At 38.1% G+C, this 15,303-nt stretch overlaps 1 pseudogene; it reads left to right on the top strand.

The window, feature by feature from the left end:
• Positions 1–131: 131 nt before the first annotated feature.
• On the top strand, positions 132–13,933 carry LOC122330310 (annotated as a pseudogene).
• The last annotated feature ends 1,370 nt before the right edge of the window (positions 13,934–15,303 follow it).

Below are 15,303 nucleotides of genomic sequence, written 5' to 3'. Positions count from 1 at the left end.
ACCATCAATCACTGGGGTGGCAGACTCTTTTAGTGGAGACTACGCCTCTCTCTCCCTCGCGCTCTCTCTCTCTCTCTCTCTCTCTCTCTCTCTCTCCCTTTCTCACTCCCTCACTCATGCACTGCTGACTTTAATGGCTCCATTGAAGGACACACGCAGAGCAGAGCAAGGAGTGTCAGGGGTGTACAGTAGGATGTTTTCCAGGGGAAGTGAGGACATCCACTACAGCTTCCCGTGGCTGATGTAACGCCCCCGAGGACCCTCGTGGAGGACATTTCTGTTTGGAGCGCCGGACTGGTAGAGAAAGAAAGTGGCATAATAGTCTGCTCCATCGATTCCCCCCCACCCCCAAGAAGGGTCCAGTGGCACCCCGCCCTGCCCCGCAGATGGTGCTCAGCCTGGCCATGGACTCCAGAGAGGATGGGGACAGCTGGATGGAAGAACAGTGGGAGAAATGGTAAAGTACTGATGCAGTCGTGTCCCCTACGCGGCCTTTTTACGCTGCACTTAACTGACCTTGGTTCAGCTTGTGTGTTCTGAAATAGGCCAGTAGTTAGTTTGGTGTGCATGAAGGAAATATATCTAGGGTTACGGATGGAACTGAAGGTTTTGTAAGTCAATGAGCGTAAAGCGTTTCTGATCTAAAATTAGGCTTGCTTTGAATCTTTTGCATGGTACGAAATTATAAATCCGACTCTAAAGTAACGACTGCGGTGTGTAAAAAGACGTTAATAGACGCGCTTGATCGAATTCGTCGTTATATTAAATTCTCTTGCTCATCTTGTTATCTATCTGGAAATGCGGGCGGCTGCACGATTACAGGTATTCAAACAGGAAGTACTGCAAATTTTGTGCATTTAAATGATCAGTAAACGGCTAGCTTGCAGATGAAGGGTAGGAATGCTTAAAACGACTTTTAATCCTAAACATTAGGTATAACGCAAATAATGCTGTCATTATGCATTTAAAAAACATTGTACTAACTTACTCATTTACATTCAGGAATAAAAACAGTGACAACCAGTAACTGTGGGATTATATTAAATGACATTAAGAGAAACCGCTCAGTGTAGAGCATTGCAGCAGTAGTCATGAAGTTACCAGGAGAGCAGGAGAGCCGTGCCCTCTCTCTGTGTATGATTGTGTAGCGACGGCCTCGTGGAGGGATGACGTAGTGTGTGTCACTGTCTGCATGGGGGTGCTGGCGCTTTGCAGGTTAACCCACGACATCAGTCTGAATGAATACGAGGATGACGACCTGTCAGAAGTGACCGAAATCACGGATGAGAACGGAATCACTCTCAGCCAGCTCGACCTCGACCCTAAAGTAAGTCTGTACCCTCAAATTAACCTGCCGTGCAGATTTTTAGTCTGTTTTTATACGTTTTCAGGAAAAAATATATCAGTAAAGGCATAAAAGGTACTGTAAGTTTTTTTGTCACTTTTGTGTGAAACATCTAAAATTGTATATATTTAAATGTATTTTATATGTATATATCTGAATGTATATTTTGATGTCAGGGAGGTGTGCCAAAGCACATACGGGGTTAATTATCTGCTCTGAGCCTGTAGCTAATCTCCAGTGGGATAAAATCAAGCTATGAACCTGAAGCGTGCTACTTTTCAGGAGTCAAATGTTACACTTAAAGGGAGAGTTCACCCAAAAAGTAGATTAATTGCAACTTTGAAATGTACAGAATACGAAAGATTTTAGACAAACGTCACAAACTAAAAAGAGCAGCCAGAACATTCTGTAAAACATCTCATTTTGCATTTTATGATCAAAAAGTCAAACAGGTTTAAAAATGACAGAAAATAACCAAAAAGGTAACTTGTGCATGACCTGTCCCTTCCTTTTCTGACCTCCCTTGTGTACGTACTCCCTTAGTTAAAATTTAAAGAATACGATTACTGTTAGTAATCACGGTTATCTTAATTCAAAAACAGTGGCAGCGCCCACCACAAAGTAAAATGTGTGTGGTTTATATATCTTTCCACCCTAAAACCAAACAGTCACTTATCTTTCCATGAGACACAGTCTGGAGCTAAATGAGGAATCATCTGACGATGCTGAGCTCTGCGAGCTGTTTACCCCAAAGCAAAAATAGATTTCTAGGTCAAAGGCACAACATCGGTTTCCATGTACTGCAGTCCAAATATGTGTGGAGATTGAGTATATCAGTATTCATATGACTGAGCTCACAATAGAGGCTGCTGTGTTCAGTTCCAATTAGCAAAGCAGTCAATTAGCATTAGCATAAGACATGAACACTGAGGGAGATGTCAAAGTCAATCACATCTGTTTATCTTGGATAACAACGTACAGCCATTTAAAGTTAAACGAAAATCCCTCATAATTTCACAGGCTTTGTATGTAATTGTTAGCATCCTATGCACTTTCATGATAAAAAAAGGCAGTTTAGTGTAACTAAATGTTCTAAATTCTGTGTTAATTCCATTTATCATGGATATCACCATGTGATCTTTTAAATTAAAAAAAAATATATGATTCCACTTTTATGCAATAGTTAGTATGCCAAAAACCTGCATTTGAAGGCAATACATCTAGTTTATTTTTCAATGTGTCTGTTAACAATCATAGCTCAAGTGTTAATGCTGAGAAAAGCTGTTTAATGTAGTGCTGCAAAAGATTAATTGCAATTAATCACATTCAAAATAAATGTTTTTGCTTGCATAATATATCAATGTGTACTTGTATATAAAAACGCAAATGTATATACATTTGAAAAAATATGTATTTGTATACTTTTTTATTCATATTCATAATTTCAACAATTATCAGCACTTAAGTGTTAATGCTAAGAAAAGCTGTGTTAATAGATAATAAAGCAGTTTAGCATAATTGACTTTGACACAGAATTTATAATATTCGGTCACATCTGATTGTTCAACATAATCATTACACTGACTTAAAAATCCCTTATTTATGATTTCACAGCATAACTGGCTATGACAATGTGTTCAATAACACCAGATATTATTATCTAACCACTTAAAAATCCTTCATTTTTGACTTCTTAGCCTTTCAATATAACTGACATAATGTTTTATGGTAAGAAGAGCTGCATTTAAAGACAACAAGGCAGTTTAGCATAATTAAACATGTTATAATCTCCCTCCTCGTCATTTCTGGGTGTGTTTATTTTGCTTATGTCGCGTGACACGCCTCATTGTTCTCCGGGATTGAATTAGCTTTCCTTACAGCAGCCAGGAAGGGAGCCACAGGCTGATGTCATCACCGGGCTCCGATTGGCCGGCTGCGTCTGACTGCAGCTCCTTTGCTCTCGCCTCTAAAGCTCTGCTGCCTGCTCTTCCCAGGATCACATGACTCAGCCGACCAATGGCACGCCGAGGAGCGGCCGGAGGAAGGGGGTGGTGGAGCTGCAGACGGAGATGCTCCACTTGGACCTGATTGATGCAGAGGGAGGAATCTTGGAAGAAGAGGAGGAAGAGGAGAACGAGAGGCAGCCGGTTGATGCCGTCGATGACAACCACAAGGAAGAGCAAGGCGCAGGGCCGCCTGTCACTCAGCCTCAGCTAAAGGATTTCATCCCTGCCGTCGCCATGGATACATACCGGCCCAAGAGACCCACCACCCTGAATCTTTTCCCCCAAGTGCCAAGGACTCAGGTGAGATGGACAGTTTTGGCAGCGGCCTACGGTCTTTAAGAGGCTTGCGATTGCGACTGAGGCAGATGGACGGAGATTAGAAATTGTTTTACAGTAGAAGTGATGATTTCCATACTGCACAAACACGATCTCGAACGGTAATGCCATCGAGCCGTTCCCCTGAAGGTACGGCGTGTATTTTTCAGTGTGCATGCACATCGGCGGCATGTAGCGTTCGGGTTTCTTTGATACTCCCGGCCGGTGATGCTGATGACGTTTCCTGTTTGTGAGCTCCCGCTCGGCCCACCTGCTATGAATCACTGCTGTCCGCCCTCCGTGCGTAATGCAATCCGACAAGAAAGAACGAGAATGGATCGTTACTGTTGACCTGCGAGGGTCAGACAGCAGGGGGCGGCACTTTATTGTGCCGATTTTAACAAAATATGAGGTGGGAGTAAAAACCCTGTCGTACGTGGAGCTGACATTTGATCGGGTTGTGATTGGCGTTTTTGGGATAGCTTCTAGATAACTTGTTGATCTATACATCATGTTGAAAGAGGCTGGGGCATGTTGTCCCAGTTTTTACGCCTCTTGAAGTATTTTTTGGCTATATTGAACATTTCCACTGATACTGTCCTGTAAAAACATTCCCCAATGGAAAAGCAACATACTCTTGAGATGACATTAATGAGCGTAGTTTTATCATGTTTTATCATGATGATGATGATACTGGAATTTTAGTTTTTACTCCATTATGCATTTCCAAAGCACTAACATGAAGAGATTTATGACAGTTTTGAGCTCTTTAACTAAAAATGCCAACCTGTATTATTTTACAAAACACATTTTTAAAAATAAAAAAGTTAAATACAAATATTGTATTTAAATAAAAAGTAAAATGCAAAAATAAATGCTATAATATAAAATTATTTAATACTACTATTAAAAAAATTATATATATATATATATATATATATATATATATATATATAATATATTTATATACACACATACAGATATTACTTCAGTCTTTGGAAGTCATCTCTCTCTGAATTTCAAGTACATCATAGGTAATGAGGCTGAGGAAACTAAATGATTTAAGTACTGGCCCAGCACTGATCTCCTGAAAAGACTTCCAACCCAGACTGTGAACTTAAAATGACCTTTTCAATTTTCTCCAGTACTGCAATAGGATTTGTTTATGCTGCTTTCTGTAATTTCCAATACTGCTCTGCGTTTTATCAAGAAGACATATATAAATCACAAATATTCTCATGATAATAGTTATGTGTATTTTGTAATTCAGTGCGGTTTAAATGCATTAATGAATACTGTCATCATTCACTCATGTCCATCCAAATATCTATCCTTCACGAAAACGCGAAGGAAGATATTTTGCTGAATGTTTTAGTTGCACTATAACATATATTAAATGTGTCAATAAAGTACTTTATTCCAGATCTTCCGAATGCAAATAATACACATCTCATTTTTGATTAATACAGGTCAATAAAGTTTTGGAATGATACGAGGATGAGTAAATGATGAGAATGAGAATTTTGCTGTGCTGAGCTTAAAAAAAATGCCCATTTAACACAATACAGTTGTTCTGCAGTAATTGCATAAGAATATTTACCATCTTATAGCATTAGTGCTGCCCAGTCCGGTGTCCTGAATTCTCAAATCACTGGATATTAAAACCGACGGTCTTTTATAATTAATACTTGCAAAATCCTGCTTGTATTATACCCAATTATTTTGTCAACTGATTATTATGAGGTCGACATAGTTGCTTGTGTGGAAAAAAAAAAAACAGGCTGTTGCTTGAATATTTGAGCACGCTGAATCACATCCAGGTTGGCAGACCGTTTCACGACCAGAGAAGATGGTGGATGACTGTAAATGTGCTTCCCTGTCTTTAATCTCATAATCTTGGCTTGTCGAATCTCTCTGTGTCTGCAGCACTAGCACAGCCGCTGGGCTCAAAGGGCATTTGAGGAATTAGCAAAGAGCTTTTCTACTGAAAGTGAACAGAGTTATTGGGTAATACGAGTTAAATTGTGAGAAGTCTGCTCTAAAAATATCTACATTGGGACTGAAATATTTCAGCTAGAGGCCTTGGTGTTGGCCGAAACCCTCAGAATCAGTTTGAAGCGCTATTGACAACCTATTTCTATTACTTAATATGTAATCTGACATGTTTTTAAATGAAATGGGATATTTTAACAAAATGTAAAGACTTGGCTTACGAGGAAATGTCATGACATAACTAAATGCAATTGGAGGGCTTTGTAATGTCATCCAAATAATGTAAATAAAAATACACCAATGCTTTGTGTACTGTAACACCAAGAACGTGCATTATGAGACAGGGGTCATTTATTAATTTCACATTATTTTTGAAGCACGCTTTTTTTATCATTTGTTTCAATTTGATTGACTTGTGGATGAGAACATGCTGCTATTTTGACTTGGTTTAAAGACTTTATTAAATTGAGACGTTTTCCATTAAAACTGTATGTCTGGGCAGACGTAGTGCCTTTAAAAAAAATAGGCAATTAGATTTGCATTGGTTATTAAGTATGTTATTAGGTGTACAGGCATTCTTACACTAAAAAGTATCTGATATACAATACTGATGACTCAAAAGTCCTTGATATTTTACAAACAAGAATGTGCATTTTTAAATCTGCTAAAGGAACTTTAGGAGCACATTAAAATACAAATGACACTGCATACGACACTGGCATACAGCTAAGTATACAACTGTCAATTCTGTAGAGATAAAGAAAAAAATACTTCTGATACATTAATAGACCGAGATAGGCTCTGATTAATAAACTAGATAACAATGAACTGTGGTAATCGAGTTTTTCTCCTCATAGCACTAAATAAAAGCATCATATCAGCCATCTGTGTCTTCCTACTCCGTCACGAACACTACTGTGTTCCCATCTACCCCCACACTTACGCACACACTGACACTCTCTCACGCATGCCAATTCCTGCATCATCGATGGGCGCGTTGCTATGGCAACATAGGAGTGTCAGTGTTAAAGGTGCATTATAGCAGCGTGGTCAATTGGTGAGTCAGTGTCAGGAAAGAGCAGTACATTTATCGGTCAGATTGCGCTTCCTGTAACCCTCCCTAGTTTTATGGATTGTTGTCAAATACGGTTTCTGTTTCACCATGAAAAAAAAAAAGCTCCAGATGACGACAGTGAATAATGCTGGAAAAAAATACATGATTTATCCAAGATAGAGGAATGCCTGTGTCAATTTTAGTTTATCATATTTGGTTATGCCAAGGTATATTTTTGTAAGTGTTAATCTCAACAATATCGGTCTAAAATCTCTCAGCATTTTGTATTAAAATCTATTCATTTTACTTCAATTGCAGGACACAATAAATAACAATTCCTTTGGTGAGAAAGAACGGAGGAAAGAAAAGAAAACCCATTCCTCTTCACCACACATTAAGGGTGAGTAATGGCCACGTCTGAAGAATTGCTGAGACTTGAATTTCTCAAACAAATAATCACCTCTATGCATTAGAGGAACGTCCATAAATGAAAAGAAGTTGTAGGTGTATTGTTGTTCATATCTGTAGGTGTTTTTGTAGTATTTGTTTCCATGGAATGAAAACGTGTTTACGTGTTGTAATTAACTTAATGGGATTTCCATCAATCTGCTTACCCAGAGAGATCATCAGATTTCTTCTAGTACGAAAAAAGGCCTGGATAGTGTAAAGCTAATGTGTTTTTTTTTTTTTGAGATACATTTATGAGTTTAAATACAATGGCTTTGGACCAATTTTGATGAGTTTACTATATACTAAAACAATATGCTTCCCTTATGATAAAAAAACTTGGCCTATGTAAACATTTGCTCCTACCTAAACACTACCCAAATCTAATTTACAGACACTTGTCTGCAAGTAGTAATTCATGCATGTTTGACTTTTCTCCTTTTTCCCTTTCCTAATACTTTAAGATTTGCAAAATCAATCTTTTCTGGTAGCAACTTCTCAAATTGAGATCTGCCACCATCCAATCAGCAACCAATGGATTTAAATAAGTCACCGCCCTACAATAATTTCCTTTTTCGGAAAATATTTTCTCTTGAATGTACATCACAATATGGATGAAAATCACTACTTTCATTGCTTTTTGACTGACAAATACATGACTGTTTGAATTTTACATAAATACATTTGTTCTAAACAAGCTTTAATCTCACATTATTTGCTTATACCTTTTTTTCAGAAAGGTTCACAAAATGACTCACCTCCATATATATAAAATTTATATTATATATTTATTATCTAAATAAATAAATATACATTTATATTTTTAGTTTTTTTCAACTTCTATATTAGTTTAAAAGTCATCACGATTGATTACTTCTACAGAGTGAAACTTTAACTATGGCAATGACTGACATTTTTACATAATCCTCTTCAGATGTTTTTCTCCATTAGGCTTATTGCCTAATGTATAATCTTCTGTGTGTGCGAAACAGGAGATCCGGCGGCCAAACCTGAGCAGGTTGGCCTGACCGATGGGGACAAAGTTCAGGCCAGGGCTGACACCAAGCCACGGGGCTCTGCCTCCTCCACGAACAAAGCCTCCGCCTTTCACACCAAGAAGAAGGACAAGTTGTCAGAGTCTTTGAACAACCCCAACGTGGTGGCGCCCCTCACGCAGACAGTCATGAGGGAAAAATCTACGGATGTGACCCTGATAGAAGGTGTCCTTGACATTCCGACCATTTGCAAGGAAAAAGCCCGGTATCACACCGTCAACGGCTATCGGGAACAAGTGCAGTATCCTGTGGAGAATGAAGGTACGTGTGACCAGTTGGTTGACAAAAACAAGGACTATCACATTTCTGAAGGAAATGCAACGGAGGAGATCCACCTCACGCCAGTCAACGGTGAACAAGAGCGACCATTTCTGTCCCAGAGCAGCGACAGCAACCGCATGTCCATTAGTTCAGACACTGAGCTTCCACCCTTCACTACTACCCATCGGCAGGTTGTCCGAACCCTCCATTAGCGAGGAGGATGAGGTGTACCCACCCACGCCCCCGTGCCGGACTGTCAGCCTCAGCGATGCAGGGGACGCAAGTAAGTGGGCCGAAACACGCAAGCCTAAAGTGGCAAAGGAGGACACAGGGAACGTAAAGGCAGTGGCGGTCAGCACAGATGCTTCGGGACTGACATATGACTCGGTTAAGTACACCCTGGTGGTGGATGAGCATGCTAAGCTCGAGCTAGTGAGTATCAAGGACTGCTACAAAGGTTACGAAAGTGACAGTGACAATACAGTCTATGAATCTGCCATAGACGAGGACGAGGAGGACCAGGAAGTGGATGAAGAGGAGGAAGAGTCGGGAGCGAGGGGCATGAGGAGAGACATTTCATGTTTGTCTGCGGACTCCACCACAGACACCACCTCAGACATGCCTCGCTCCCGCAAGTTCATGAATGTCTTTGTGAACGGACGGTCACGTTTCTCTGGTGAGTATTAAGAGCTTATTTGGAATTTGTGAAAAAGTAAATGTGAAATTTAGTTGTAAAACGCATTCATTTTCTTATCATAGGTGTTGCAAATGTGCACAGATCTCAAATATTTAAGATTTCTAAAATCCATTAAGCCATTTCTTGTGTTTGCCGAGTTACTTTTACCCATGGACCACTTCTATTCTCCACAAGGCCTAGTTTCTGAGTTTATTTTTTGTCTTCCGATATGTTACAATGAACTTGGAAAATAAATAATACATCTGTTTCAGAAAAGTATCTACAATCCATTTAATGTGGCAGTTATGCGTAGCAGAAAGGCCCACTGCTCCCAGTAGATGACAGCTTTATAAAAGGGGCTGAACATGCAATATAATTCAGAAAACAAATTATGTCTTATACATTCATAAACCTAAGTTGTTCAAGGGAAACTAAACATCCATTAAACTATATGCTGTGGATACACCAAATGAAGCCAAGAGCAGTGTAAGAAAGTCAAAGAATGGCAAAGGGCCAAGGGTTGAACTTTGTGGCACCTTTTCAGTAATACATCTGTCAAGACTCTGCAAGAACTACAGATTTCCCTCATTAATGGATTTGCTAATATTACCAGCTGACTTCTACCAGCCAGGATTAAGATGATGAAATTCAGTCAGCAGTTCCTACCAAAATGTGTCTATCCTTTGAGGTTCTTGTTGTGACAATAAACGCTTGTTCTCCCACTCAGGTGCTGAGTTTGGATTCTTCTCCTGTGTTATTAATGGAGAGGAAAGAGAACAGAGCCACAGAGCAGTGTTCAGGTAAGGATTCAATAGAAAATTTGATGCGCTATATTTTTTTAAAAGCAAGAAATATTCAAGTGACTTAAAAGGGTTATTGTAACATCCCGGCAAAAACTTTGCAGGCCATTTAAAAAGGAAGCCTATTTTTGGGATCAATTTAATTTTTTCCCCTGCATTTTTGACATTTGTTGTTTTTGAGCATACTGGATTACTACATTTTTGCTGCATTTCTTAATTATTAATAGGGTTTTTTGCACTGCTTTACAGTACTAAAATACTGGGACGATTTTGCGTAAACTATTTCACAGTACCATTTTGCCGGTTGCATTCGCAAGCCAGTTGACAGCTACATCATTTGTGCGCAGCGATCAACAAGAAAAAACAAAAAAACAACAACGTTAACAAGACGGGTGTCTAGCGATTAAAAGAACGGAAAGTCAGCTGGCAATGCTACATGTCATTGAGGCTGATAGAAGCAGAAAAAGATTGAGTCTTTAGATAAATTCCGTTTATAATATAAATAAGTTCATACAATGTTTACGCAGCGTTTTAAATCATGGCGGGTGAGGACGTTTTCGTAAGTGTTTAGCCAATCAGCATATACTTGTCACCCTACTCTGAAGTAGGAGCTAATTTAGTTCCTTCAAACCCTTCCTAGTTCCTCTGGTGCAAACATGGCAAAAAGTGGGTTGAGTCTGTTTTTTTTACAAATTAACTTGAGGATTTTTCATTTTTGTTTACAGGTTTATTCCTCGCCATGATGACGAGTTGGAGATGGAAGCGGATGACCCCTTACTGGTTGAGGTTCAGGCAGAGGATCTATGGTGCGAGGCCTATAATATGCGCACTGGATCCAGAGGCATCTTCCCTGCATTTTATGCTGTCAAGGTGACAAAGGATGAACTTCTTAAAGGTAAATCTTGGCTTTGTTATACCATCTGAGCTTTTGTTTCTTGTGTATTAAGGAATAAAGGCCTTCTCTGTCTTCTGTGATTTATTTAGAGGTCAAAAGTGACTGGATGGACAAATTCTGGGTAAAATTCCTTGGTTCTGTTCAAGTGCCGTATCACAAAGGGAACGATGTGCTTTGTGCAGCCATGCACAAGGTATACTTATCTATATTTGCCTTGGATTTCCATAATAGCTACAATGACATGATGTTCATATGCAATCTGATTATGTAAACAGATAGCAACAAATAGGCGAACAACAATGCAGTTCAGCCCCCCTTCGCCTTGCATTCTGGAGATCAACACAAGAGGAGTGAAAATCATTGTTCAAGATGACTGCCGGACGTCTGGAAGGGTTTGTATATACTCTATTCTTCCTTCCTGTGATGCAGTAACCTTTTAAACCTCAAAGTTTTTTTTTTTTAACAAATCAGTGTTATTTTATCATTTACGGAAGTAATTGAATAAAGGCTTAAGGGTGTCAATTTAATTTAATACAAATTTACCATGACACGAAATAGTATAGCATAGTAGTAATGTATTAAAAATGTATATTTGACCTCACGGTCTAATAATGCCTTCTGCCACTGAACTGTGACACAAAATATTCAGTCCCACGGTTATGCAACGGCGTCTTAAGACCCGATTGGTAATCTGTCGCCATAATGTGGGGATCTGGCCCCTAAGCCGTTGTGAGTGAATTAGTGAGTGCGCTCAGTGATGTAAATCACAGGGTTCAGGAGTTAAGCGCGCATACTAAGACGACCTAGCACCACACTGACATCATGTGGCTGCAGCTTAAACTAATGTTTCAATCCCTGCTGCTGATTAGACCACTCAGTCTTTCTTTCCATATTTTACAGGGCGAGAAGTGCTTTCACTTTTTCAGTTGAAAACATCTCCTTCTGTGGGTGCCATCCGAAGAACAAAAAGTGAGTTTGAACAGAAAATTATGGTTTCTCTCAAAACGCTATTATTAGACTACTTCTGAAATGAAAATAAGTGAGGGGTTAAAAAATTCATTAAAAACTTACATTTTAATACACTTATTAATTTTTTTTTTTAAAACAGGAACAGGATTTATTTGACATGGAAATTTTGTTCAAATTGTATCATTTTAATGAATGCTTGCTGAATAACAATCAATTTATTAAAAAGTAATAATATGAATGGTAGTGTAGATTCAAAGACTAATACAAAATTCTTAATTTGGGACTGAGAGTTTGTGGTATCTTATTTACAGTCCATTTTACCCACCTGCAACGCCCTCTATAGGAAAAACATACAAAAACAACATTACAGCCACATTATTGACAGTAAAAGTCTATCGTTTGTTTTTCAGGTATTTTGGAGTAATAACGAAACATCCAGCATACCAGAGATTTGCCTGCCATGTGTTCTTCTCAGATGATACAACCACAAAACTGGCTGAATCCATAGGGTGAGTTCTCTAGTTTTCTTTTTTTGATTTACTGTTAAAACACCAAGTCATATATTGAGGAAAATATCTACTCTATTTAATATACTTTTCTTTTAATACAAATTTCCGTATATAGAAATACATATACAGTGGTGTACATGATTATTTGCTAGTTAGTTGCAAATAATAACGCACAATTCTAAAAAATTAGTAAGCCATATGATTGTACAAAACAATTGTTTTACTTATTATTTACTTATTTTACTTATTACTTATTAGGTTTATAGTCTGTTTTCCCAGAAAGATTTTTACATCATCTTTTGTTAAAAGTCAACTTTTAGTTCTATGCTAACATACAGTGAATAGGTATAAAAGGACCACAAAATGTGAGATGATGATTATTTTTGCTAATTAGATTAAAATACTAGAATCTTGCTGTTGATTGGTTAAAAAAAAAAAGAGAATCGAGTGCAACGTGCCTTTCCACTTTTCATATTTCACATAGTGAAGTAAATCACATTGTTAACTTGTGAATAAATATTTGAAAACTCAAAAACAGAAGTGCAAGACTAATGTTTAGTGCTTTAGTGAGGGAATTAACTACAATCCTGTGAAGCATTACAAATGACAATCAAATAATAAACATATAGAAATAAATAAATTGATTTTAAAATGTTGACCTTATATGAGGATAAGTAGTTTGAGAACACAGGAAGACTGTATACTTTTGGTGCAATTTCTCGCTGATTTCTGATAGGTGGAGGTTCTGTAAAGAATCATGGGTAATGTAGTTTTTCACCGGGAATTTAGCTGTTAAACATGATTAAGAAACAATTTAAAATTACGCAGGCTGATGGATTTATTAAAAGTGTATACCATCGATTGACAACGGCATCAGTTTATAATCATCAGTACGCATATAAAAAAAAATACTTTTGTTTCTACAGGAAAGCTTTTCAGCAGTTCTACAAAGAACACATGGAATATTCCTGTCCGACAGAAGACATCTTCCTCGAATGACCTTCAGTCTATTCATATTTTTCCATTATCACATACTATATGAGGTGTCGCATGATGGTGGTTTTGAGCCTCTCTGTAACGTGTCATGTTGATGATATAATGTTGATGTCTATTTTAGACAAATGTTAAAATCGAAAACAGATATCAGCTACAGCGCAACTACTTTCACATCGTACAACTCGAGTATTACTGACTGGTGTAAAGCCTTAACAACAACAACAACAACAACAACAACAACAAAAAATGTTTGATGTGACTTGTAAAAAAAAAAATGATTTATGCAAAGTTTGGTTCTGAATTAATTCGAAGCACAATGTTTGGTGCACTGGTGATGGATGAAACAACGTAAGACAGAAATGAGATCTTAAAACAGCTGTTTGTAAGGGTTTTTTTACCTTGAAATGTCGGTTTCAAAATCTTCCAGATGGCTCACTCGATCTGAGGCGAATCTTTCTGTTTCCTTGTCGGGCTCCTCTACAAACGCCTGGGAGCGTGCGGTCGATAAGCGGGTACGAAATGCCGCGAAAAGGGCGGATTGCTTTACGGCAGCAACAAATACACGTGTACAGCTGTTGACTGTGATTACGACGGCGAATATCACTCTTAACTGTTGGGGCTCGATGTCGCAAAAATATACATAAAGTTACATTTGCTCTAAAGCTAGACTGGATCCACAATACAAGTTTATCCGAAACCAAAGCATTGCTGGGCCATGTCCTTCTTCACTCAGAAGGGAAGTGAACCATGTAATTGAATTCAGCCCAGTCTGTCCATCTAGTGTCCCACTATGCGAAACCCCAGGTTAAAACACACTTTCTAACGTTTCTCAAGTAGTTTTGAAAGGTTGGTTAGCAACGCTTTGAACCCAAGGTTATGAAACCTGGATCCAGAGCACGGCTGTGCCACAATTTCAAGTGTTGTATGTCACATAGGGTAATTGCTGCTGTTTATCTTCAGTCAGTTGCGCACTACAAAGTCTCACAAGTACAATATGGCATCCATGCTCAGTCTGTGAACGCTTTTTCTTTTGGTTCTCGTATTTAATGTTTATGTGTGCTTATATTCCCATATGTTGCTCTGTTAAACAGAGCGTAGTCTGGGCTTATTCGCATTCTGCTTCAGTCTCAGTATCCCTGACGTATGTAGCTGTGAAAACCAAATAATTTTATTTTCTTTTTACATATATAAGATATCTTATTTATAATTATATTAAAATGGAAAGATCTTAAAATATATTATTCTGGCACATAAAAATATATACAGAGAGGATGCAACACTATGGTGCTGAGGAATATGGCTGTCTGGTAATGAAAAATTTGTGCTTTCTAATTTTTCCCCCCTCCCAGATAGAAAAAGAAAAGTTTTCAAGCCAAGGCCTAAAATGGACCCATCTTCGCCAGGCCTTTCAAAATGGCACATCCTCACAGCATGCGCTTACCTAATATGCAATACTTACTAAACAAGCAAAGTTTTCATTGAATAGATCGACAGGCCAAGTGGTTTTCTGTAGAACAGTGTGAAGATGTTTTGCTTGGTATGGCCATTTTGAAAGGTGGTATTCAGTTAATAGGACCATTTGTGTCTGCAAAAAATATCTGTGAATCTATCCTGAAAAATCACAAGTTGTGCCTATTTCATTTATCACTGTACATTGTTTTGTTTTTATGAATGATCATAAGTCTTCTGTGGAACCCATAAAGTTAAATCCTATTTGTAACTGGATTGTTCTGCTGTGTAATTATTCGAAGTGTGGATGTGTGCGTGCGTGTACATACACACAAACAAAAGATTTATACATGCACTATTGAATTGTTTTTTAAATTATCTTTTTTTTTAAAGTTCACAAGGGCTGAAAATACTTTTTGATCAAAATACAGTAAAACCAGAAAAATTTTAAATAACTTTGTATTTACAATGTATTTTATTCATGTTGCAAAACTGAAATTTTCAGCATCATTACTTCAGTGTCACATGATCTTT

Source organism: Puntigrus tetrazona, chromosome 25 (assembly GCF_018831695.1).
Source record: "Puntigrus tetrazona isolate hp1 chromosome 25, ASM1883169v1, whole genome shotgun sequence".
Lineage (NCBI taxonomy): Eukaryota > Metazoa > Chordata > Actinopteri > Cypriniformes > Cyprinidae > Puntigrus > Puntigrus tetrazona.
This window is presented reverse-complemented; position numbering and strand designations above follow the sequence as displayed.